This window comes from Urocitellus parryii, chromosome 11 (genome assembly GCF_045843805.1).
Source record: "Urocitellus parryii isolate mUroPar1 chromosome 11, mUroPar1.hap1, whole genome shotgun sequence".
Taxonomy (NCBI): Eukaryota; Metazoa; Chordata; class Mammalia; order Rodentia; family Sciuridae; genus Urocitellus; species Urocitellus parryii.
The window spans coordinates 101,011,471-101,035,361 of record NC_135541.1 but is presented as its reverse complement, the minus strand read 5'-3'; the positions used below and the strand labels follow the sequence as shown (position 1 = coordinate 101,035,361).

Here is a 23,891-nt window from a genome sequence, read left to right as displayed (position 1 = left end):
AGGATACCAGAGTGATGAAATTGCTGAAGTGGTCTGGAGGGTGATTTTTAGAAACATCTAGTTAGAATTGAGAATTAAGTAGGCTTGTTTTAGGCAATTTCTAGGAGTATTTTGCACTTTCGAGGCAGCCCTCTCTTCCAGACTCAAGGAGTGTTTTTCCTTTGACAATTTTCCGTGATGTGCAATTCATCCTCATTTCAGCTTTATAAAACTTCCAGGATGTGGGGTCTTTGGCAGAACACAGATGTGATTTGCCTGGGCCCTGAGCTCTCAGTGGAATCTTCTATCTATGCTTTTATCTCCAAAGCACTGAGAAATTCTTACTGGATCTTAGCATATTTGTCCCATATGCACTTTATTGAAATATTTAGTTTAACTACTGGGAACCATGGATTTAAACTACTTAGAATGTTTGGAAGCTCTTTACTATAATCCTGGATACATGCTGATATGCACCTGTCTGTCTCATGATGCAGGCAAGGAGTGGGGCTCAGTTCTCCTTGCTGCTTCCTATCAGCACCTTCAAGTGTTGAGCAATCAGGGTTCCATACTAGCCCTTAATAGATCATAAGGTTGCACCTGGGCTGATAGGGAGACTGGTGAGATAAAAATACAGTGTCTCAAAGGCACCAAGATGAATGCCACAGGAACCTAGACCCAACTTTAAAACTATTGATGTTTGTTGGTTGTGGATCACTACTAGGGCTTAGAAGTGGGTTTGGCCACATTTCCTTGGAGATAATGGCTGCAAATGACCTTGGTTATTTTGGAGGTTTTCTTTTCCATGTCCCCGGCCTTAATAAATCCACAGCTTCATCTTGCTTACCACAAGCCCCTCCCTCATCAGCCTAAGGCCAGCCAGACTTTCCCTGTTCAGTGGGAACAGCCATTATTTGTTGGGCATTGTGAAATGAGGAGAATGACAGGTGCATGGGAGAGCTCTCACAGGCAGGAGGGAAGTTATGGTATAGGTGTAGACAAAATAACTTAACTGTGAAACCCAAAAATCCAAAGTGCAGGAAGGGTTGGTGGAGAGTCTGTTGCAAACTCTACCAGTTCCTCTCTCCAGAATCAAATCAATTCCAGGCTGCCTGGGAATTCCTTCTCTTTGATGTCCTCAGGTTGGGTACTGGTGGTTTCTGGACCAGGTGCCCAGCACTTCTTACCATGGCTGTGTGGAAGCATATTTGGTAGCAGAGTTGTTTTACTTCAAGAAAAATGTCTCTTCCTTCTCCTTCTTTCTAAAGAGGAGGAGTTTCCCCTTGTTTTTAGTCTCTTTGGAGTGGACTTCAGGGCAGCAGGTGGACACTCTGCCCAGACTTGAGGAGGCAGTTCAAGATGTCAGAAAGCAAAGTCTGGATGCTTTTCAGCAGATGGTCATTGGACTCATTCCTCTCCCAAGTTGGGGATCTGTGGAGCACAAGCACAGACATCCTCAAGTGGAATCCTCCTGTTTATGCTTGTCAGATTGGCAGTGTCCCTGCAAGGAAGGTGAGGGAGGCAAGTGGGGGGTCAGCTGGGCTTATGATCCTAGGTCACCCTGAGGAGGTTGGTGGGGCACAGGAGGGCCAGTAAGTAATTAGGCAATATTGTTAGGTTAACCTCTTCCTGGATATGGGATTCACAGAAATGTGATTGTCTGGTCCCTGAGATGGAGAAAAAAACAGCCCCAATTCTCCCTGAAAGTCCAGCTGATATCATGCACATGTTTTTTATTGCTCTGAAAAGCTGCATCTAGTCCCAGATGGTCTGCCCTCCATTCACCATCATTCCAGGTGACAGGTGCTGATGAGTGGTGACCTACCATAGTGTTCCCTCCGGCTTTCTCATTCCTCCCCTCAAATCTTCTTCACTAGGACTGGGGATATAGCTCAGTTGATAGAGTGCTTCCTTGCATGCACTAGGCCCTGTGTCCAATCTCTAGCACCACAAACAAACAAACAAAATCCTCTTTACTTTCTCTTTCCTTCCTGTGTTCCTTTCTGTCCTGGCCCATTTTCTTCTCATAGTTTGGTTAAATTCCTTGCTCAACTTTGGCACTAGCTGTACTGAGGTCTAAAAATAGCAGAAAAATGGGGTTCCTGAGAAGCATTATGGTGGCCCTGATGCACTATTACGTCAGGACCTCTGAGTCCCCAAGCACTGCCTGTTCCTGTGCTGCGATCAGCATCTTAGCACCCACCCCTACCCTGCTTTTAGGAAGGGTGGCCTGGTCTGCTCCCCTGTCATGTGCACAGAGGGCTCAGGCTTCGGGTCTCTGCTTATATCCAGGATGTTTTTTATTTAATTTTTTATCCAGGATTTTTATTAGCTCTAAAAATCAAATTTCATGTGGACAGGTACCTTCTCAGATATTTATAAATAAATGTAGTTAGGGGAAAGTTGAAGTTTATTTTAATACTTTTTAGAGCTTGAGTAAAACTATGATTAAACTGGACAGAAGAAATATTTCTGAAACATTGCTAATGCTGCTGATTTCAAAGTGAGATTCCTGGAACTAACCTTCAGTAGAGATTTCCTTGGTTATTGCAGATTGGGGGACTTTGACAGAGGAAATGTCCATGGGGTGCATGTGAAGTTGCTTCTGTGTGAGCAGAGGCGACTATGTGACAACACAGATGGGCCCTTCTTCACTTTTACTTCAATAGCTGGTTACTCTGGGTCTAATGCTGGAGGATACACAGTGACACTGATGTAGTTTTCTACTTGCTATGTGTTTAAAGTGTCCCACAGTCAGCCCAGCACCAACCAAACAAGTAGGAGAAGGGAGAGCTTGGAGCTGCTCCTGCCTCTGCTTCTTATAGAGAAATGCACATGAAACATCACTGACATCATGGTGTAGCTTCTCTGTTACCCAACCAGACTTCTGGCAGCACTAGATACCTCAGAATGTGAAGAATTGCAATGCCATTACCACCTCTGCTTTGGGCACTCCTGAGACACCAGGCTCATTCCATGGCTCAGGAAAATTTGTGACAGGGGCTGCAAACTGGGATTTGAGATGCCTCTGCTCATTCTTTCCCAGCCATCAGCAGAAACCAGGTCTCTGGGGTTGAGGCTGCTATGGGTGAGACAGAGGCCCCAGAGAGGGCCAGATGTTAGGCCTGAAATTGTACAAAATCTGCTGTCCCAGACAGTTGGGAAGCATCAGGTCTTCTAAGTTTCATGAAGAAATTCCTTCTAGAGACTGAATAAATGAGCCCAAAGCAAGGAGAGGGTAGGATCTACCCCTACATGCTCCCCCTTGTCCATACTACCTCAGATGAGAAAACTCTTTTTGCATAATTTGCCTTGAACTAAGTTTGTTCTGGGGAGTGAGTTACATCCTGATGCAAATCTCCTGTGTCCTTTCCCCAAGTGCACCTGCAGGGTCATACTGGCTCCTCTGTTAACACTACAGTTATTTCCCACATGGGTCAGAGTGATTGGGTGTGCTGTAAGCTCCCAGATTAGTTGGTCTGTTACATGATAAAGCTCTTTTTCCTTAAATATTTGGGCATTCACACACACACACACACACACACACACACACACCACTTTTCCTTGGGGTGCTGGTACTCCACAGAGTATAGCTGTTTGGGTTCTGGACCCTGCTACCCAGTTCTTGGTTTCCTGCCCACTAGGTACACATGAGCCCTGCTTTGAGCCAGGCAACCACCTTAGTCTTCTAAGGAAAGAAAGAGTGGAACCTTGGTTGTGCAAGATTCTTATAAAACAAAAAGCATCAATCGATAGATCCTTATTAAAAAAAAAAACTAAATCGTGGTCATTGAGACACAGGAACCTTTACAGTTGATGCCGTTAGCCACAAAGAACTTACAACAAACCCAGTTCTTCCTAAAATGCTGATTGTCCAAGTTGCTACCTGTGCCTGCATTTAGAACTTGTTTTATGCATCTGTCTAATAACTCTTGAGTCAGCTAGTCATTTCTGTGCCCTTGAGTTCACTTATCTTCACTAAGATTTTTAAATAAGTGGCTGAAAAAAATGCCTCTGATTTTTTTTTTAATTTAAAGAAATGGGAGGGAGGACTAAAACCATTGATTGATTTAACTGACTTTCAAGGGACATCAAATGCCAGTGCTGCATGCTCAATTCCCTCACACTGACCCAGCCAGCAATAAGATTGTTTAAGCACAGTGTGTAATTGGGTGACTGTGTGCAAAGGTGACCAGATACAAAAGTGCACGCACACTAGGTGCACACAGATGACCTTAAGAAAGACCAGACTTCCTGGAAAGGTGACAGTGCTTCAATGTGGCTCCAAGGGAGTGCCCAGTGTAAACCAATTGGTCAGGAGAATCATAAGCCTGAGGACTACCTGGGAGTCCAGGTGACACATGTCATAGCCCAGGCTACTTATTGAAAGATGACCCAGGCAGTTTGAACAGATCTTCATTGGCTGGGTCTGTGATCTCTCTACCTTAATCAAGGCATGCTAACACTGGTTAGAAGTTCTGGAAGCTGTTGTAGAACCACACAACTATGGCTACACTCCATGGAAACAAAGTGCTTGATACCACACTCCAAGTAATGATACCATTAAACTCATGAGCCCTGAGTAGATTCAGACTCTTAGTTTGAAACAGATGCTTCATTCACATGAAGTGTTAAAGCTAATCTTAATGGCATTTTCTTTGTTCAGATGACAGATGGCATTTACTGGATGGGCTATGATATATGTTTTTAAAAGCGGTGGCTTTAGTGCACCATATTAGTTTAAGAACAGCAATTTGATTTTGACACATCATATCTTTTTTTAAAAATGAAGAAACAGCCACTTGGTCTCACTGATATAAAATAATAATTGATAATAAATAAACAATAAAGTTTAAGGGAAAGGTTCTTTGTTTTAAAGTGTGCACCAGACATTTTCTACATTTTCTTAAATGCTAAATGCTAATAATAACATGGAAATATTCTGGATAAAACATTGATGTGTACTAATTGGTTTAAAAATCAGTAATTAAACCTTTTTAAATTTAGATGGTAAACTTTATCAGAGCAGCTGAACATGCTCCTAGGAATGTTCATAAGTTGTACAGACAGCCTTGACCCCCTCCACAGTGTGATCAAGGTTGGGCCAAGGTTTAACAAGCCTTTGTTTTCTAATTCTCTTTGGTTATTCACTGATGATTCCTTTTCTTCCTGAGCCTCTCAGGGATAAGATTGCCTCTGTACAGCCTCATCCTGTCCCTGCCAAGTTAACCCAGCAGCCTCTCATCCCCACTGGCTACCTCCAGTGTGGAGGTCCCTCTCTCTTTTTACTGATGCCTTGGCTCTGACCGTGTCCCTTTGAGTGGCCCCTTTATCTCTGTGAACTGCTGCCCCTTAACTGAAAAATTTAGACCTAGACTTAGATGACCTCTGAGGTCCCTGCTGATTTGACCCCTCCTTAAGTAAACTGGAACACACAATTAACAGGAACACTTTCCCCAATATGTTCTCTCCTTTCTACCACAGGCTGTTTTCATGTGAGTATTTGATGCTCCATCCTTCTTTTCCTGGAAAAATACAAAGGCCTTTTTTTTTTCCTCCCCAGACCACATAACTTGTAGCATGATCTGGCTCATGAAAAGAAAGTGGTAGAATCTGACCCTATGGCATGCAGTGGGGAAGAGGCTGAGGCAGCAGGGATTTGGGTGCACAGGGAAGCTTATCCTCTACACTGGAATCTGGAATACCCTCCAGACCCGGTGCATCCCCTTGGCTCATCCTCTTAACCACCTCCCACCATGTTCCTGTCTTCCTATACTCTTTGCCCTTATTGAAGTCTCTAGGTACCATCAGCAGTGTCTGAAAGACCCATCTGAAGAGAATTCTTTTATGTTTGCTTGCAGGTGAAATTCTTAAAGGCCCTGATGTGCACTCCAGCCTTGACACCCTTGCCTTCCTGGAGTCTCACAAGAAGCAAAGCCATCATATGTCCCTAAACCATCAGGAAGCCAGGGCCTCTCTCTCCTTTTGTACAACTGTGTGTCTGCTGAGGATCATCTGGCCCTGGTTCCTCCAAAGCTGGTGCAGGGTCAGAGATAGGTCCCAGTTTGGTAGACAGAAAGATAGAATGATTTCCTGCCAGTGAGAAAATACCAGTAGCCATATTCCACCAGGCTCAGAACTAACCAAAGCACACCTAAGATTTGCATAGTAGACTCTGGGACACAGCTGCTAAACAGCCTCAGTGGCACAGCACCTGCCATAGCATGGTTCTCACCTCAGCAGCTCTCCTCAGATGGTAAATCAGAGGAAATAGTTGCCTCCTACACAAGGGTCATGTGGTGTCAATGCTGGGGCTCTTTGGAGTTCTAGAAGCACCCTAGTAAGTGGTGCACTGCTGGACAGTGTCAGTGGATCTCAGAAAACACCTTTCACAGATCCACACCTGACCAGGTAGTTCCTGTAGGTCAAGCCAGACTGGAATTTGCACAGCACCATCAGGTCTGAGCTCTTTTGAGTTCATGTGGGGAAGGAATGTGGTGCTTTCTCGAGGTCCTCTCACCTGTAGCCCAACACAATCTGCTTCTTTTATTAATATATTCTCCCAATTGCATTGACCCTCCCTCCCCCATTAAGGAGGCTGTACCATTGTGTTAACCTAACCTACCTCAGGGGAGTATGGGACTGATGTCCACATCAGCCTATGCAAAGTCTTGCATATGGCACCCCTGACTTGTTTATAAGTGGTGTGAGCAAGGCCCAGTTGTATTGAAGCCCCATCTGTGTCTTCAGAGTGCTCCTAGGATGTAGACATTTATGTATAAATGTATGATAGAGATTTATTTAGGTTGTCATAGCTGTATGTTCAAGGACAACATAACTCATGGTCAGGGAGGAAGAGACAGAATAGCAGGCTTTTGGTAGCTATTAAAGCAAACTTTTTATAAATAAATAGTTTCTTTCTGTCTGCTTTGTTTCCCATTTCTACACTAGTCCCTAGAACAAGTATTAAGAATAAAAAAGTGATATGAAGAAACTCATAGAAGTTTAAGCTTAAAAAAATCACATTTTTTCCTCTTTGCCATTTTGAAAAAATCTCCAATCTAAGATATGATGGAGTGATCCTAATACTTTATGTTCCTTATAGTTTTCACAGGGAAAGACATATTTTATGGGTTTTGTGCTCCATTAAAACTCAGGAGTTAGGAGAGCAAGGAAAATACAGGTTTCTTTCCTTTCTGGGTTTGAGGAAGATTCTGAACATTTTCTTTCAGAAATCTTCTTCATATTTGGTGACTCGGTGGAATGGAAAGCTTTTATAAGAACAGGGGGACATAGTAGGATACAAGGTAGGAAATGTCCCAGTGTATATGTAGCTAGGCCAAGTTAATCAGAAACGTGTCTCAGTCTCAGGTTCTCCTATGTGGTGCCTATCAGGGCCAGGGGCAGTCCATCAGCCTCCTTCCTCAGTATGAATAAGTTCAGAGGTTAAAAGAGTTTGAAGCTTTCATTTCAAGAGGGTTCTGTTTCACAATCAGCTGTGGAGATTGTGGGAGCAACTTCCCTCGCCTGCAATACCAAGCACATTAGTGGGTGTGGGACTCTAATCTAGTATCTGCATCTTTATAATGTATCCCAGGTGATTCTGATGCAGGCGGGCTACAGAACACAGTTTAACACACATTGTTCTATATCATTGAGTCACAACAACAACAAATAATTTAAGAACCTTAATTGAAAATCATGTCATTCCATAAATTTTTAAATAAAAATCTTAAAAGATTCCTTCAGAAAAATACTTGTAGCCTTAAGCTTTCCACAACTAAAATAAAGCTATTACTCTACAATTATTTCCTTGAAACAGTTAAAAATAAAAACAAATAATAACAGCTAGAACAACACTAATCATTTTCAACACAACCCCACCACTACAAGTAGCAATAACAAATGACCCTTCAAGAGACCTCCCTATGTAGAAACATTTGCAGATTGAGATATGAACTCAATCTGCACATCCTATTCAGGTGTTTAAGCATTTGCATGAGTGCTTTTGGCTCTGGAATAGAGAGAAATTTGCTAGCAGAATTAGCTGAATGTCCTCATACCCATTCGACATCATTTAAAGATAGAATAGCCAATAGTAAGGACCTCTGGACATGAGGCTGTTACAGCAGCCTACAAATTTTCTTACTTTATTTCTGTGCTCTTGGGGATAGTAACTATGAAAAAAAATAATCAATGACCATGGGACAACTCAAAGATAGATACTTAATAAGTAGGCTTACTAACTAGCAACCTTATGACATTGACAACAATATGTTGCATGATATAAGTCTGAGAACTGGTAGATATACTCCCAAGTTAATTTTAAGGAAAACTCTTTAAAGCTATAGTATTTCACATCTTGAAATTGTAGAAAATAGCTCTTTGAATTGATAATTTTTTAAAAGTTGACAGCAAAATATCTTTAAGAGCCAGAATCTTCAATATACAATTTTTTAGAATACTCCCCTAGCACATGTGATGTACTGGGTACAATCCTCAGCACCACATATAAATTAAAAAAAAATAAAGGTATTATCTGTAATAGTTTAGATTTTGTGTCTCCCAAAAGCTCATATGTGAGACAATATAAGGTTTGAAGGGGAAAATGATTGGATCGTAGCCATAACCTAATCGGTGAATAAATCCCTCATGGGATTAACTGAGAAGTAACTGGAGACAGGTGGGGTTGCTGGAAATGGTGATTCATTGCAGGCATGGCTTTGGGGTATATATTTTGTATCTGGAGAGTGCAGTCTCTCTCTGCTTTCTGATCATATTGTGAGCTGCTTCCCTCAGCCACACTCTTCTGCCATGATGTTCAGCCTCCCTGCAGGCCCCCAGGAATGGAGCCGGCCTTCTATGGATTAAGAACTCTGAAGCCATGAGCCCTCAAATAAACTTTACTCTTCTACCATTGTATTCATCAGGTCTTATAGTCACAATGCAGAAAAAGCTGACTACAACAGTGTTGATCTACAACTAAACATATATTTTTAAACCTGAGAGGTCTGGGCTGGGGTTGTGGATTAGTGATAGAGCACATGCCTCACACGTGTGAAGCACTGGATTCGATCCTTAGCACCACATAAAAATAAATAAATAAACAAAATAAAGATATTGTGTTCATATAAACTAAAAAAATATATTTTATAAAATGAGAGGTCTGCAGTGGGCAGTAAGAAAAGCACTTAACCACACTTGCAAGCTACAGCAAGGTAGGAAGACCCTGACACTAGTTAATGAGGAGAGAGAATGATACATGTCTCTGACTAGAGAAAACTTGAGTGTGTCTTCCTGTACTAGTTTCTACATTAATCAAAGAAAATGTCATAAAATAAATTCAAGACAAGAACACTCAATGCAACAACTTTCTGGTCTTGCTACAGTAGTGCAGGAAAAGGGCCAAGGAATTACCTTGGATTACAGGAATTTAAAATACTAAGAAGCAAATTACAGGCTTCTTTTTAATTAATGTGAAAACTAGTATGGTACAGACTCATTCTTGCCAGGGTCATTAGAGTTCATTGCTAAAACAAACCTAAAAGGGCTTGTTCCACGAACTGAATGAAGGATTCCTTTTCACAAGAACTACTGATTTTCAGGTGGAGATCAAGACAAGGGAGGCAGAAACATTCTCATAAAAGCCTTCATATAAAATTAAAGTCGAACAACCAGAGAAATGAAAGATTGTGCTCTGTATGTGTACTATGAATTGAAATGCATTCTGCTGTCATGTATAACAAATCAGAATAAAAAAAATTAAAAATGATATTTAGTACAAAGAAATACTAATGACTGATTACTAAGAGATGCTAAATTATACCCAACAATAAGAGCTACACTTCTACTTTACTACTTGCCAAGCATTGTTCAAAGCACTTTACATATATTAACATTTAACCCTCACAATAACCCTGCATCTTTGCTAGTTTTCTCATGTTGCAGATACTGAAATGGAAACACAGCTAGATTAAGGGACTTATTTGAAATTGCACCATTAGAAGATGAAAGAGCCAGGATTCCATCCCATATTCCACAACATGTGGTTATTATTCCTGAGATTGAGACAGGGTCTTGCAATGATGCCCAGGCTTGCCTTGATCTCCTGGGTTCATGCCACCCTCCTGCCTCAGCATCCTGAGCAGCTGGGACTGTGGACGTGCACTACTGTACCTAGCTCCAGAAACTTTTCATCTGCTGTATGCTAATACTATCTAGGCAGTCATTTCATCTAAAAATTTTGTTTGTGTTCCATAAAAATTATCTTCCTTGGGGCTAGGGATGTGGCTCAAGTGGCAGTGCGCTCGCCTGGCATGCGTGGGGCCGGGGTTCGATCCTCAGCACCACATACAAACAGGGATGTTGTGCCTGCTGATAACTAAAAACAAATAAATAAATAAATAAATTCTCTCTCTCTCTCTCTCTCTCTCTCTCTCTCTCTCTCTCTCTCTCTCTCTCTCTCTCTCCCTCCCTCCCCCCTCTCTCTCTTTCTAAGAAAAATTATCTTCCTCATGAGTTAATATTGGCTAGTGCAGCCTTTCTTCACTAAGGAGGATATTTTAAGCTGTATTTAGTTGTTTGGGACATATTCATAGGCTATCACTGCCACCTGCTGGCAATATGTGGTAATAACCTCATTTCTTGAAAACTGGAAGGAAACCCATTAAATGACAGACAGTGTTTGGAAAAGATTAACATCCAGGACAGGTTCAGCTCCTAAATAATCTAGCTCCAAGGCCTCCAAGGAGATTAACTGAAAATCAGGGATTTCTTTCTTCCTAATTTTATATGTTTCAAACATTATATGCTCTCTAAATATAAACAATAAAATCTTAAAACCACAAATGGAATTCTCCCAGCACTGATGATGCATTTGACCAGATCCTTTGAGTTTCTCCTAAGACTAACCATGAGATGTGAATGAATGGCTCTGATGCAGGGTGTGGTCCATGACCTTTGAAGAGACTGAGGCCAAAGAAATCTGATTACATATTAGTATTGTCTTTAATAGAGAGATAAGACATACACTGAAAAGCTGCCTCCACTAATTGCCTTAATTATTACTTTTTTAAAATACTCCTTGGTAATAACCTCACATTTCAGAGAATTATGGAAAAAATTTTCCAATCAGTGGGATGTAAATCCTTATACTCAAGGACTACATCTAATACTTCTTTTATATATCCATATAGTACAAAGCACTTAATAAATGCTTTCTAAATAAGGATGCACTTTCTTTTCATGAAGATAATTAATCTCTCTTTCATCAAGAACATCAATTTTGTATTCCTATATCTATTCCATCAGAATTACGGTATACAAAAAATCAGATCATGAAACTCAAATTATTAATTTAAAATCAATTTAAGGTCTTTTTGATTCATAAATAAGAAAAATTCCATCTTCCAAAACTGATTTCAAATTATTTAATACCATATGAAAGTACTCTGCAACTATAAAAGCACCACAACTATTATATGGTATTTCAGATGTAAGTCATATGAACAATGCCATAATAATTATAAACAGCTGGCAGTTTCACTATAATCACATTATTTTAAATATTTGTTTTAGCTGTGGATGGACCTTTATTTTATTTATTTGTATGTGGTGCTGAGAATCAAACCCAGGGCCTCACCCATGTTAGGCAAGCACACTACCACTGAGCCACAACACCAGCCCCACTAGCCTGGGTTTTTGAAACATGTGCAGCCAAAGGTTTTGGCATTTAAAGAGTTAATATTCCCAAGCAACCCTAAATATCTATACTCTTTGGCAAATTGTGTTTGCTGAGACACAATTCTTACTTAGGCAAGCAGTAAAAAAGGCACTTGGGAGTCTGCCTGAAGACCCAGCATCTGCTTTTCAGTGAAGCTTTAGGGCTGTCTGCCTATCACCATGCATCAGGTCAGGAGGGGAATTGTAAACTCAAGTCATATTTCGGCACTGGAGATTCCTCAATATGCCAATGGCATAGTGTCCAGGTTACTGCAGTACTTGCTGGGCATCAAGTGGATCTAAGAGACCACTCTGAACTACATTTTAAAACTGTTAGTTCTGTAGCTGATACTCTCCCACAGACTCAAAAACCAACTATTGTTCAAGCTTTTCCCCATTATCCCACATCAGTTTTATTATATATTAAACAGAGTTCTCAAGTAATTGCCCACATTCCCTATTGTCCATAGAAAAACTGTCCTTACCTTACCCCTGCTTGATTTGTGGGATCTCCATACTATCCATATTTATTTTTTACTAAAATTACACAATAAGTATACAACTTATAAGTACACAACTGAATAAGTACACAACTGTTGAGCTGTTGCAAGACACTGAAAGTTTTTGTCACTGAAACTCGACTTATCACACATTTTTGAAGAACTAGTAAGAAAGGTGACATAGTAAATACAGGTAGTTTTTTTTTAAGAATTCTGCTATGATTTTGGTTACAGAACTACTATTGAAAACTAATGTGAGGGGAAAAGGACACGGCCTTACCATCAAACAAACATGGGAGATCCATGAACTTTTGAAGCTGGAATATGATATTCTGAAGTTTAGCTTTCTTTGACATCTAATTTTCAACTGTATTTGAAATTTTGAAGAGAGAGAAAAATGGACTAACCAATCAAAACAAAACAAAGCAAACAAACAAAACAACAAAGCCAACTCTTCATAAATATCCTTACTCATTTCATAGTATATTCCTCCAAATTATACTAACCTCCCAAATGGCAATCAACTGCACTGAGAATTAATAGCATATTTATATAGAATTTTCTTACACATCACTTTGCTTTGAGAAGGAAGTCTATAAATTGAACTTAGGAATGCTTTGTTATAATGATTGCAAATTTCTAAAAATTTCCTTCTTTAAATGTTATTGTGGATTTAAGAGGGACCAAAAAAAGCAAACAGAGGACAAAAGGCATGAGCGGGCATTTAAAAATGTTTGCTTCATTTCAGGCAACAAGAAAAACTAGGCAAGAGAAAAAGGGGAAATTTCATTATGCAACAACCAAGTCTGAACTACACTTAACACTGCCATTGTCTCACTGCAGCTGACCTGAGTATCATTCAGAATACAAAATTCTACCTTATATTCTTACTATCCCTGAACAAAAATCACATCCTCTTTTAGTTTCTAAATGGACCATGTGCCCTCTGATTACCTAGGTCTTTCATCAAAATACCCTTGGTAGTATTTTTGCTGCAATCCTGGCATGCTGTAGTATTTCACTACTTCTGTCTTCTTGGAAAGCTAACTCAGCTTTTACTCTCCTCAAGAGAAATGGCTGCAACAGGTTGGGTACTTCACTTGCTGTGTAAGAAGAAAAATACAAGAATGTGACACAAAAATACAGGCAAGGCACTGAATTACTAGAGAACACACAGAAATTTACTTTCCTCATTTTCACACTAATTCTGCATTCTAGGTCAGTATAGCAATTTTTCATAGTACAAATGTCCCTGGACTTACAAATAATTACATTCTTATAAACCCATTGCAAGTCAAAAATACTGTGTAAGTAAAAAAAAAAATACCTTTAACAGACTTAACATACCAGACATAATAGCTTAGCCTGCTCCATCTTAAAGGTGTTCACAACACTTACATTAATCTAGTCAGGCAAAATAATCTAACACAAATCCTCTTTTATGAAAAACTGTTGAATATTCATGTAATGTATTGAATACCTATGTCTAAACAACACTAACAACACATAACACTGTATAGTATCAATTATTTATCTTCATGATCACCTGGGTGACAGGGGACTGATACCACCTACCCTTACAGGACAGTATCTTACAACCTGCCCCAGCCTGGGAAAAGATTGAAACTCTTGCTTTTTTATGGCTAAAAAGCATCTCATCATGTATATGCTCCATGTTTTCTTTTTTCTTCTGATAATAAACATTTAGGTGAGTTCCACCTGGGTACTGTGAATAGTGCTGTAATAAACACAGGAGTACAGATATCTCTTTGACATGTTGATTTTCCCTCTTTTGATTATATACCTAGTAAGAGACTGCTGAATTGTATAGCAGTTCTATTTTTTAGTTTTTTGAGGAAACTCCATCCCATTTTTTATTATAGTTGTTCCACCTTACTTTCCCACCAATAATATATCATAGTTCCCCTTTCACCACATCCTTGCTAGCATGTGTAATAATCATTCTAACTGGAGTGAGGTGGTTTCTCATTGTGTTCCTGATTTGTATTTCCCTGATGATTAATGATATTAAACATTTTACTATAACTAAGAATAATGCATTATATATCTCAAACCAGTTAGAAGGCAGAATTTTTAATATACTCACCATAAGGAAATAATAAAAGTTTAGGTCCATATATGTCAAAACATCAATAGGTACCAATGCATACCTCAAAAATAGGTAAAAATACATACATCAATAAAATTTGAAATTCAAAGTACAGTTTCTACTGAATGTATATCGCTTTTGTAAAATGTTAAAGTAAAAAAATTATAAACTGAACCACCATAATTAGAGGAACTTTTGATTTCTGACTTTACCAGGTTCTTCCCTGTTCTTTCTGGACTTATTACTGGCTTTTAACCCCAAAACTACAAACACTCAAAGAGCTTGATTCCTCTTACTAATAATCTCATTTGCAAGAAACTATTTTCCATTGTATACTTGCATTTAATCTCACTAATCAGCATAATCACAGATCCTAGAAATGTAGGGCACTTATAGTGTCACCTTTTTTATTACAGTTAAGTAAGGCTCAGAGAAATTAATTGATTATCCAAGGAAACACAGATGAAAGTTTAACTGTTGTGCATTAGGGAAGTTTCTGTGTCAAGATGTCTTGGGGATAATTTATTAAATAATAATTAACCTGATTTGGACTCTTTTTTAATAGCCCCAGTAATATTGAACAAAATTTTCCATCTGTTCCTTGGGAGAAAGGTCAGGTTTCACTATATATATATATATATATATATATATATATATATATATATATATATATATATATATATATATATATATATATATATATATTATATGTCTGGTTCTGAGAACAGACGCATACTCCACAGTGGACAGAAATACCCATGCCAGGAAATCCCTGAAAATTAGAGGGATGAAAACAGTGGGAAGCATAGGTAAACTACCAACATTGTGCAGTTTCCAAAATGCATGTGGTATTCTGAAGCAGAGGAAGTGTGGATACAGAGCAAAATCACATGTCAAATTAGTCATGCCAGTTTATTAAGAGAGTAAATATCTATATATTGACTTGTTCAAGTTTTGTAAGCTCCTAAATAGCACCTTTAAGTAGATCAATTAACTTTTTCTTCATTAATTTTAATTATGCTTAGAAGCCTAGAAATATTGGAACAGTCTCAAAAATAAAGGCTGCTTGGGAAGTGGGTTTTCCCAAGTTCTCACAAATCACATTGACACTGAAAGTATCAGCATGGGCATCATTAAGAACAAAACTAAGGACATACTGAAATCTAGATAAGGTATGCTTAGTTTAAAGTTTCTTAGATTAAAGTTTGAAACAGTGAACCAAGGAGGAATAGAAAAAAAGATTTTATATTTTTCTACTATTCTTAATTTATTGTAATGAGATACATTAAGTACATGGATTTTCTTAAAAATTTGGTATCTTAAAGGGAACATTTAAGCACCATTTAAATGGCAACTAAAGTGTCCCATTTCATAGAAATAAGTTATTAATAGCAATGAATTCCCACTATGCTAATGGGAATGAGCATGCCATATAACCATTATGAAGCTTGACTAGCACATTTACATCTCTGTATCACGATAATTTTCCACTAGTTTCTGCATTTAAATTTTATTAACATGCTTGAATTAATTTTCTGTACTGGCTACCATTGTCTTATTCTGAATCTGAATGAAGAAAACAGATTCACAAAGTGATACAGAAATTTTTTTACTGTCAATTGGTATCATAATTTCTTCTAGAAATGATGTTGTATATCAACATACATGTGTTATAACAAACATTTTTGTGAAATCTGAATATGGAAACTCAAGTATTTCACTTATGATTACTAACATATATTGTGTTTCTTACAAATTGCCTAAGGTTTTCACATTTACTTAGTTATAAGTGCACTGATTTTAGTATTTTGCAAACTACACACACACACACACACACACACACACACGAGCACTTGGGGAAAGAGGAAGAATTTTTCTGTCTCTCTTCTATTTAAAAAATAACTTAGCCAGAGGTTAAGGTATTTTAACAAATTTTGAAGATAAATATATTAGCTGAGGAGAAAGAAATCCATGAAAGAAGGCAAATTATTATGAAAAAGTTGTTTGTACACATTCATTACATAAAATAGCATTTTAATATCTCATGCTTAATACTTTCATTTGAAAATAGCTGCAGAATTTTCCAGTTTTAAATTAGAAGATATTGAATGTATTCCCTTTTATTTACTTATGCATTCAAAAGTTTATTTCAATGCAAATAAATATTAAGTATATTTAAAAAAATATTATCTCTTCTATAGTGATAATTTGTTATTAAATAAACATTTAATGATGCAATTAAATAATTACTATATCCAGGCGGGTACTTTCTGGTCACTGGTGTGGTTGAGTTGGTCACTCGGCTACCTCAGTTGCAGCGGGTAGAGACACGGAGTCAACACACAGACACCGGGAGCTGGTGAGAGCGCTGGCAGGTGACAACCTCAGTTGACCTCCAGGCAAGCTCATTTAATGCAGAAGTGATTACAATTGATATAGAATGCATCTTCCAATCGTACATAAGCAAGCAGGTTATATAACATTTAGAAACCAATCATCTTGTGATTAATGTAGCCACACTATTGAGGAAGCTCTAAATATTGCTACACAGTGAAAGGCAGACTGGAAGGATCATTGTCCCTAGGGGAGGGGGCCTTATGAGTCCAGGATTTCATGCCCTGAAGCACCTAACTCTAGGTTTCCTGGCCTTGTAGCTTGGCAACGCTGACCTCAAGCACTGAAGATGTGGTTTCACTGATGGCTCACTAGAGCAGAGCGCCCTGTCCTGCAGGTGTTCCAGTTAGGCCTGTATGAGTGTAGGTTTTCCTAACACTCTGGGCTGCTCATAGCTGCCAGCTGCAAAACCAGAGTTATTCCAACATCCAGGTGCTGGAGATTACATATCCAAAGACTGTAGAAATAACAGACTTTCTTCTTTCATAGATTTTTATATTGCAGTGGGAAGATGACAGATAAAAGAAAAAAATCTACAAGAAACTGTAATATGCCAGATAACAAAAATTAATATATGGAGAAAAAGAATAAAGAAGAGATTTGGGAAGAGGTAGTATCTATTGTGTCTGGGTGATTAGAGAAGCTAAAGGAAAAAAGAAAATGAATGATTGAACTTGGGAAAATAACTAACATTCCAGGCAGGAGGAATAGCAAATTCAAGTGACCTTAGAAGATCACGCAACATATAAATCCCATCAAAGACCTTTTTTTTTTTAGAGAGAGAGAGAGAATTTTTTAATATTTTTTTTTTTTTTAGTTTTCAGTGGACACAACATCTTTCTTTGTATGTGGCGCTGAGGATCGAACCTGGGCCACATGCATGCCAGGCAAGTGCACTACCACTTGAGCCACATCCCCAGCCCCCATCAAAGACCTTTGATGGGATCAATCAGATAGTATGGAGCTAAGTTAAAAAAAATAATAAAATTAAAAAAATAGATGATGAAGCCATTAAGTAGAGCCTATCAGATTGTGTTGTATCTTAAAGTCAATTTTGAAAATGGGTGTAATATAGTTGGGTTCATCTTTCAAATAGGTCATTCTGGCAACAGGAAGAAAATATACCTGCCTGAACTGCACATAGCCCCCTTTCCTAGGCTGCTCAGCTAGCGTCAGCCTCTCTGCCAGCTCCCTTCTTTGCACGGAAACTTCTCCCCCAACACAGACTCCATGACATCTTTGTGCTTTCCCACTCTGAGAAAAGACAAACAAGCCTGCTTCAGTGGACAGTTGGACATGCTACTCTGGGCACTGCCTTCAGAGGAGGAGGCAGGCCCACCCCCAAGGACAACAGAAACTTCAGACCCAGGCTCTATGCAGGGTCTTACACCTCTTGAAATCTCCCAAAATACATACTATTTGATTATCCTCAATTTATAGATGAGAAAGAAAATCTCAAAGACACAGGAAATATTGTGGGAAGGTAATTCAATGTATTTGCTATCAAATTCACATCTGACTCTGAATCCTGGACCACTGTAAATATCCAAACTAAAGCCCCTTAAGTCAAATACTAAGCTGGGCACGAAGCACTGATTCCTTGTACCCTCAGGAAAGCCCCTAGGGCTACAGGGTTAAAGGTTCCCTTGTGCTCAGAATTTGAAAAATAAATAAGCATCTCCAACATAAAAAATTGTATCTTGATAACTCGTGTAAAGTATAAGGCTTAAGACTGTAAATGCCTGAAAGAAATATGCCTAACATTTATAAAGTTGTATTAAATGGGAAGTAATAGAACAAGGAACAATCAGTGTTTACTCTGTGCCAGGCACTGATGCAAGATCTTTAGGAGAATTATTAACTCATATCTACTTGACAACTCATAAATGTAGGTACTATAATATACCACATAAACAGAGTAGGAAACTGAAGAAGACAGAAGAAACCTGGATTAGAGCCTAGGAGACTAAGAAAAAACATTACTAAATTATAGTCTGCCTTAACAGATTTCTATACTTAATTTTTTTGTATTCCTCCCATATTAAAAAAATGCAAATAAATTTTGGGGAAAAAATGTAGGTAAGTGAGGCAAATGGAGCTCAGAAGTGGCAAAGTTCTTTCTTAATCATAGTGACTAGCACAGGTCCCTTTTCCATGATTCCTTTAGTCCCAACAGCCCACCTTACTGAACAGGCCAATGGACTTTCATTGCCAAGCTCACTATTGGAGGGGAGGGTCTACCCTTCAGAGCAGCCTGCGTTTTACTGGGACTGACAGTCTCCTCCACCTAACTTCATTATCACTTTGACCTCATATCACATGTTTCAGACCATACAGCAGCTTCTATATTGGTTGACTCTCCAGCAGCCCTTAAGGTTCACCAGCTCAGGGACAGATCCATAGGGTGCTAGAGATTCTCTGATGTCCTAGAAACTTTTATTTTCTTTGTTCTGGGGATTGAACTCAGGGGCACTTAACCACTGAGCCACATCCCCATCCCTGTTTGTATTTTATTTAGAGAGAGGGTCTTACTGAGTTGCTTAGTGCCTTGCTTTTTCTGAGGCTAGCTTTAAACTCACAATCCTCCTGCCATAGCCTCCTAAACTGCTGGGATGACAGGCATGCACCTGGCACCACACCTGACAAAAACATATTGCATTGCAGGGAGAAGACTTGTACATTCATAAGAAGAGCCTTTGTCCCTGGAAACAGGGATTTCTCCTCACCATTAGAGCCCCTGGCCTTAACTATGTCACTTTTGGATACTACTGTCTCAGTTAATGCCAGACTGTACTTTTTAGCTCCTTTAAAGAAGGTACAGTGCAGTGTCACCCTGGTTCCCAGCATAACCAGAAAGTGCTGTTCGCTTACACTCAACAGAAACTTAAACTGAATAGAAAATAATTATTCCTGGACCTTTAGACCAACACGCTTGTTATACAGCTGTAGGATGTTACCTGATACAGAAAGGATCCCAGTAAAAAAGGTGTAAGCTATTCTTGAGAAGAACAGGCCATTCTAGGCCTCCAATCGCAGTCAGTAGGTGGAACATCAACTATATTCCCATTCTACACCTAAGAATGAACTAGAAGATGCTGTATTCTCTGTGCTTCATTTTTCCATTGTCACTGAATTGAAGGCAAAATATCAATCCCTAATTTCTACAAATATGCTGAGGATGGAATTATATGAAAGAAGAGGAAAATCAATTTGGAAAACATCTTGTTTCTCAGAAGAAATAGCTGGTCACTCATCACTTGTAGACTGTGACAATTTACAGTACACAATTTACAGTATGTCTGCAGCTGATTGGCCAGAAAGTAGGCTGTCAACTTAGATATAAGAAAATTTTCACTGAGGTCTTGAAACTGCTGCTTGTTCTCTACCAGTTGAGACCACAATTCCTGTTGATTTTCAGGAGTTCATTTCTGCCTGTAGATTGGGTGAGGGTCTGACAGATACTGCCATTATGACCTTTGTGACAGAAATGGTACAGTCTGGGACTGCAGTGAAGAAACCCCAAAATGTCATGGGTTAAAAACAAATGAAATCAAATAGGTTTCATGAGGCCTAAGGGATGACAATAGCTTAATCATTAAATTACTTTTGAGAAAAGTTGATCAACACCCTGCAACTTTTAAGAGTCCTTAATACACAAAACAAATCTCCAGATGCCAGAGCTCAGATCCAAGAGTGAGGAGGTAAGACCAGTGCACCAGGGAACAGTCTAACAATCAGAAGGTTGGAGATGTCATGGAATGTGGGGAGCCCCTGCCTTCCAGTTGCCTTATCCAGGCTGATCCACAGACACCTGGTCTCTTCAAAAGGTCACCACAGATGTGGACTCCCCACTCATCTGCTAGTCTCTCCCTCCAAAAACTAAACATACTTCATGTCTCTCCTTTTTGTGTATATTGAGAATCATTAAAGCAGAAATAGTTTCCCAGTCCTCAGGATACCTGGAAGTAACCTCACCATTTCTTTAAATTTAAAATGGATCTTAAGGACATTCCTCAAGTAAAAAAAAAAAAATGTTAACTTTGCCAATGTACAATTGTCATTATGTTCTTCTCTGAACATCCACCCATTATTTCTAAGTCCATTAAAATATATAGAAGAGCTAGACACAGTAATGAATGCCTAGAATCCCAGATGCTTGGGAGGCTGAAAAAAGAAAATCACAAGTTCAAGGCCAGCCTCAGCAACTTAGCAAGGCCCTTAGCAACTTCATGAGACCCTGACTCAAAATAAAAAATAAAGAAAAGGACTAGTGATGTAGCTCAGTGGTAAACTGCCCCTGGATTAAAACCCTAGTACCAAAAAATAACCCCACCCCACCCCCCAAAACTACAAAAGCGCTATATAACTCTAAGAAAGTAATTATGAATGTTTTGGGGGTTTTCTTTGTTAATATTATTCTTGTTATCTTCTATTCTTATATTGACATCTTTTCTCTTCCTGGGCAGTTGTTGGTGTTTCACTAAACCTAAATAAAGGTTTGACACCACTACCTCTTACCATCCTCCTCTATGTTTCCTTGCTTTTTGTTTTTGTTTTCTAATGTCACTAAACACATTTCACACTTGTTACATATGGATTTCATTCTAGCCACAGAAGAGCTATTTCTAAGGTCAATGTGATTAAAACATTCATGTATGACCATGAGTACATATAAAGTCCACCCATTTTGAGAAGCCTTGTAAATATGATGCTATTTTCGTTTTCATTCAATTCGATCACATATCAAACAATGCAGGGCCCATCTGAAGTTTAGATGGACATCCATCAGTGTGAAGTATGGCCCTTCTTATCTGACATCATCTTCCAATTACTCTGTGTAATGATACTGTGCTAAAGGAATTTCTGACTTCCATAAGAAAAGTTACTAATTGGCCCAAGACAAATTTGATAGAGAATGGTTGCAGATCATAGACTACATATTTAGTGTCCATTAGGTCCAGAGTGTTGCTATACTACTATTTCTAAGAGATAATGTTACTCTGAGCCAGCTCACTTGCTGTTTCAGAACCCTCAACTCCTTTTCTCCACCATCATCTGGCCATTGTATAAAAACTCTTTCTCTTCCTTTGTGTCCTAACCTGGGATCTGTTTTCTTTCTTGGCCTTAGAGTCACAGCCATTCTTCCAGCTTGTTTGAGTGTAGGAAGAACCTCAGGTATCAGATCAGTGGAAGTTTTGCTCTTTGGTACAGGGCCATCAGTTGGATCACTTGGGTAATATATTTTCTCCAGAAGTCTTTAGGTACTGCTAAGTACAGTAAATGTTCTCTTGCTATGGGACAATTAAGCAGTCATGCATTGAATTTCTCTGGATTTACTTTTTGAGCAGGATCTTAACTTTGTTGCAGATTCACTGCTCAACCACATGTTATTGATTGGTTCACTCAATTTCTATGTGGCTTCTCTTGATTTTGCTACTATATAAATACAATATGTGAATGGGAAACATGGAGGGAATCCATGATAAGTATTCGTGAACTCTCAACTGTGGAACACTCATTGAAAGAGATTTTCCAGATTCCTTTTGTCCTAAATCCTTAGGAGACAGAGTCCAGTGCTGACTCTGCTCTACATTGCCATCTCCCTTTACCAGGTAGGGCCCCATTGGTGTCTGCTGTCAATGTTCTTACTTACTGAGAACTCTGGCTGAATTTGGTGCACATATTTTAAGCTCCTTTAAGTAAGGACTGGTAATATCCTTCCTCTGCATCCCCCCGCCCAGTGTATCCAGCAACGTGCTTTACCCACAGGGGCTCAGCAAATGCATTCATTGAACTTAACTAATCTAGAATGCAAATTCTCTAGATAAGTGAAGATTTTACATTTACACACATGCATAGGGTAAATAGAGGAGTAAAGTAGGGATGCTAGCTTATTCTGTTTCTAAGAACATAAGAGTTGTTGATTATCATCCATTTAAATATCAGAAATCCGGGATTTTAGCCCCACATTCCTCCCTACTTTTTTGCGGCAAACCTGAAGATTACTTCAATCCTTTCCCCCCATTTGAACAGACGTTTGAGAAAAAAGTAACAAAGAATTACACATCTAGGAATATGGCCAATATTAATTTGCTCTGATATGCAGAGAGGAGAGGATCGTGAGGTCTAGAGAGAACATCATGACAATTTTCACAAGGATGAATTCATACATCTTACTTGATTTGCCTCTTTCTTTCTCCAACTGGCCTGAACATAGTCAGTAGCTACTGATGTCATCAGTCTTATCTTCAGACCTTGACATTTTGTGGATTGCTCTGAGCTTGGCGAGGATCCCCACAATTTTCTAACTTTTACCTCTGGGAAACTTATTCACCTTTTCATCACTGTGACAAATACCTAAGGAAAACAACTCAAAGGAAGTAAGATTTATTTTGGATTATGGTTTAAGAAGTTGCAGTCCATGGATAGGCTGACTCCACAGGTCTGAGCTTGAAGTTAGGCAAAACATCATGGTGGAAGGGTATGGTGGAATAAAGAGGTTCAGATCATAGCAATCAAGAAGAAGGACAGGGAAGAGTGAGAGAGGGAGGGGACAAGAAATACTATTAGGAGGCCTGCCTCCAGTGACATTCTTCCTTCAACTCTGCCCCACAGTCTACAGTTCCCTTACCTTCCCATAGTCCATTTAGCTTAATCAACAGGTGAATCCACTAGTTAGATTAGAATCGTTATGCTCCAATCACTTCCTAAAAGTCTCACTTCTGAACACTTCTTCATGGGGGACCAAGCCTTCGTGAAACCAGTCTTTGGGGCATATTTCAAACCCAAACTATAAGAGAATCAAACCAGGTTCTCATGACAAAGATAGAAAAATCCCCAGAGGATTGCTAGTCTAACATTAGGCCTTGCTATGAAGCTACAGTAAGCAAAACAGTATAAAATTGTTGAAAAAAAAAACAATGGAAACATCAATGGAAAAGAAGAATACAGAGGCCAGAAACAATCCTATAGAAATGTCAACTATCTTTAGCAAAAGTAAAAAAGTCAATTTAATGAAGAAAGGATAGTCTCTATAATAAATGATGCTAGAACACCTACATTTTAAAAAATCTACACAGAGATCTTATACCTTTCATAAAAAGGATCACAGATATAAATGTGAGGTGTAAAACTATAAGACTTCTTGCCGTGGTGTGATTGTGTTTTGAATATGTCTGCAAAGATTC

The 23,891-nt window shown here is 38.9% G+C and overlaps 1 pseudogene; it reads right to left on the bottom strand.

The window, feature by feature from the left end:
• Positions 1 to 23,891, bottom strand: part of LOC113177611 (plakophilin-4-like) — a 49,720-nt pseudogene that overhangs the window by 18,550 nt on the left and 7,279 nt on the right.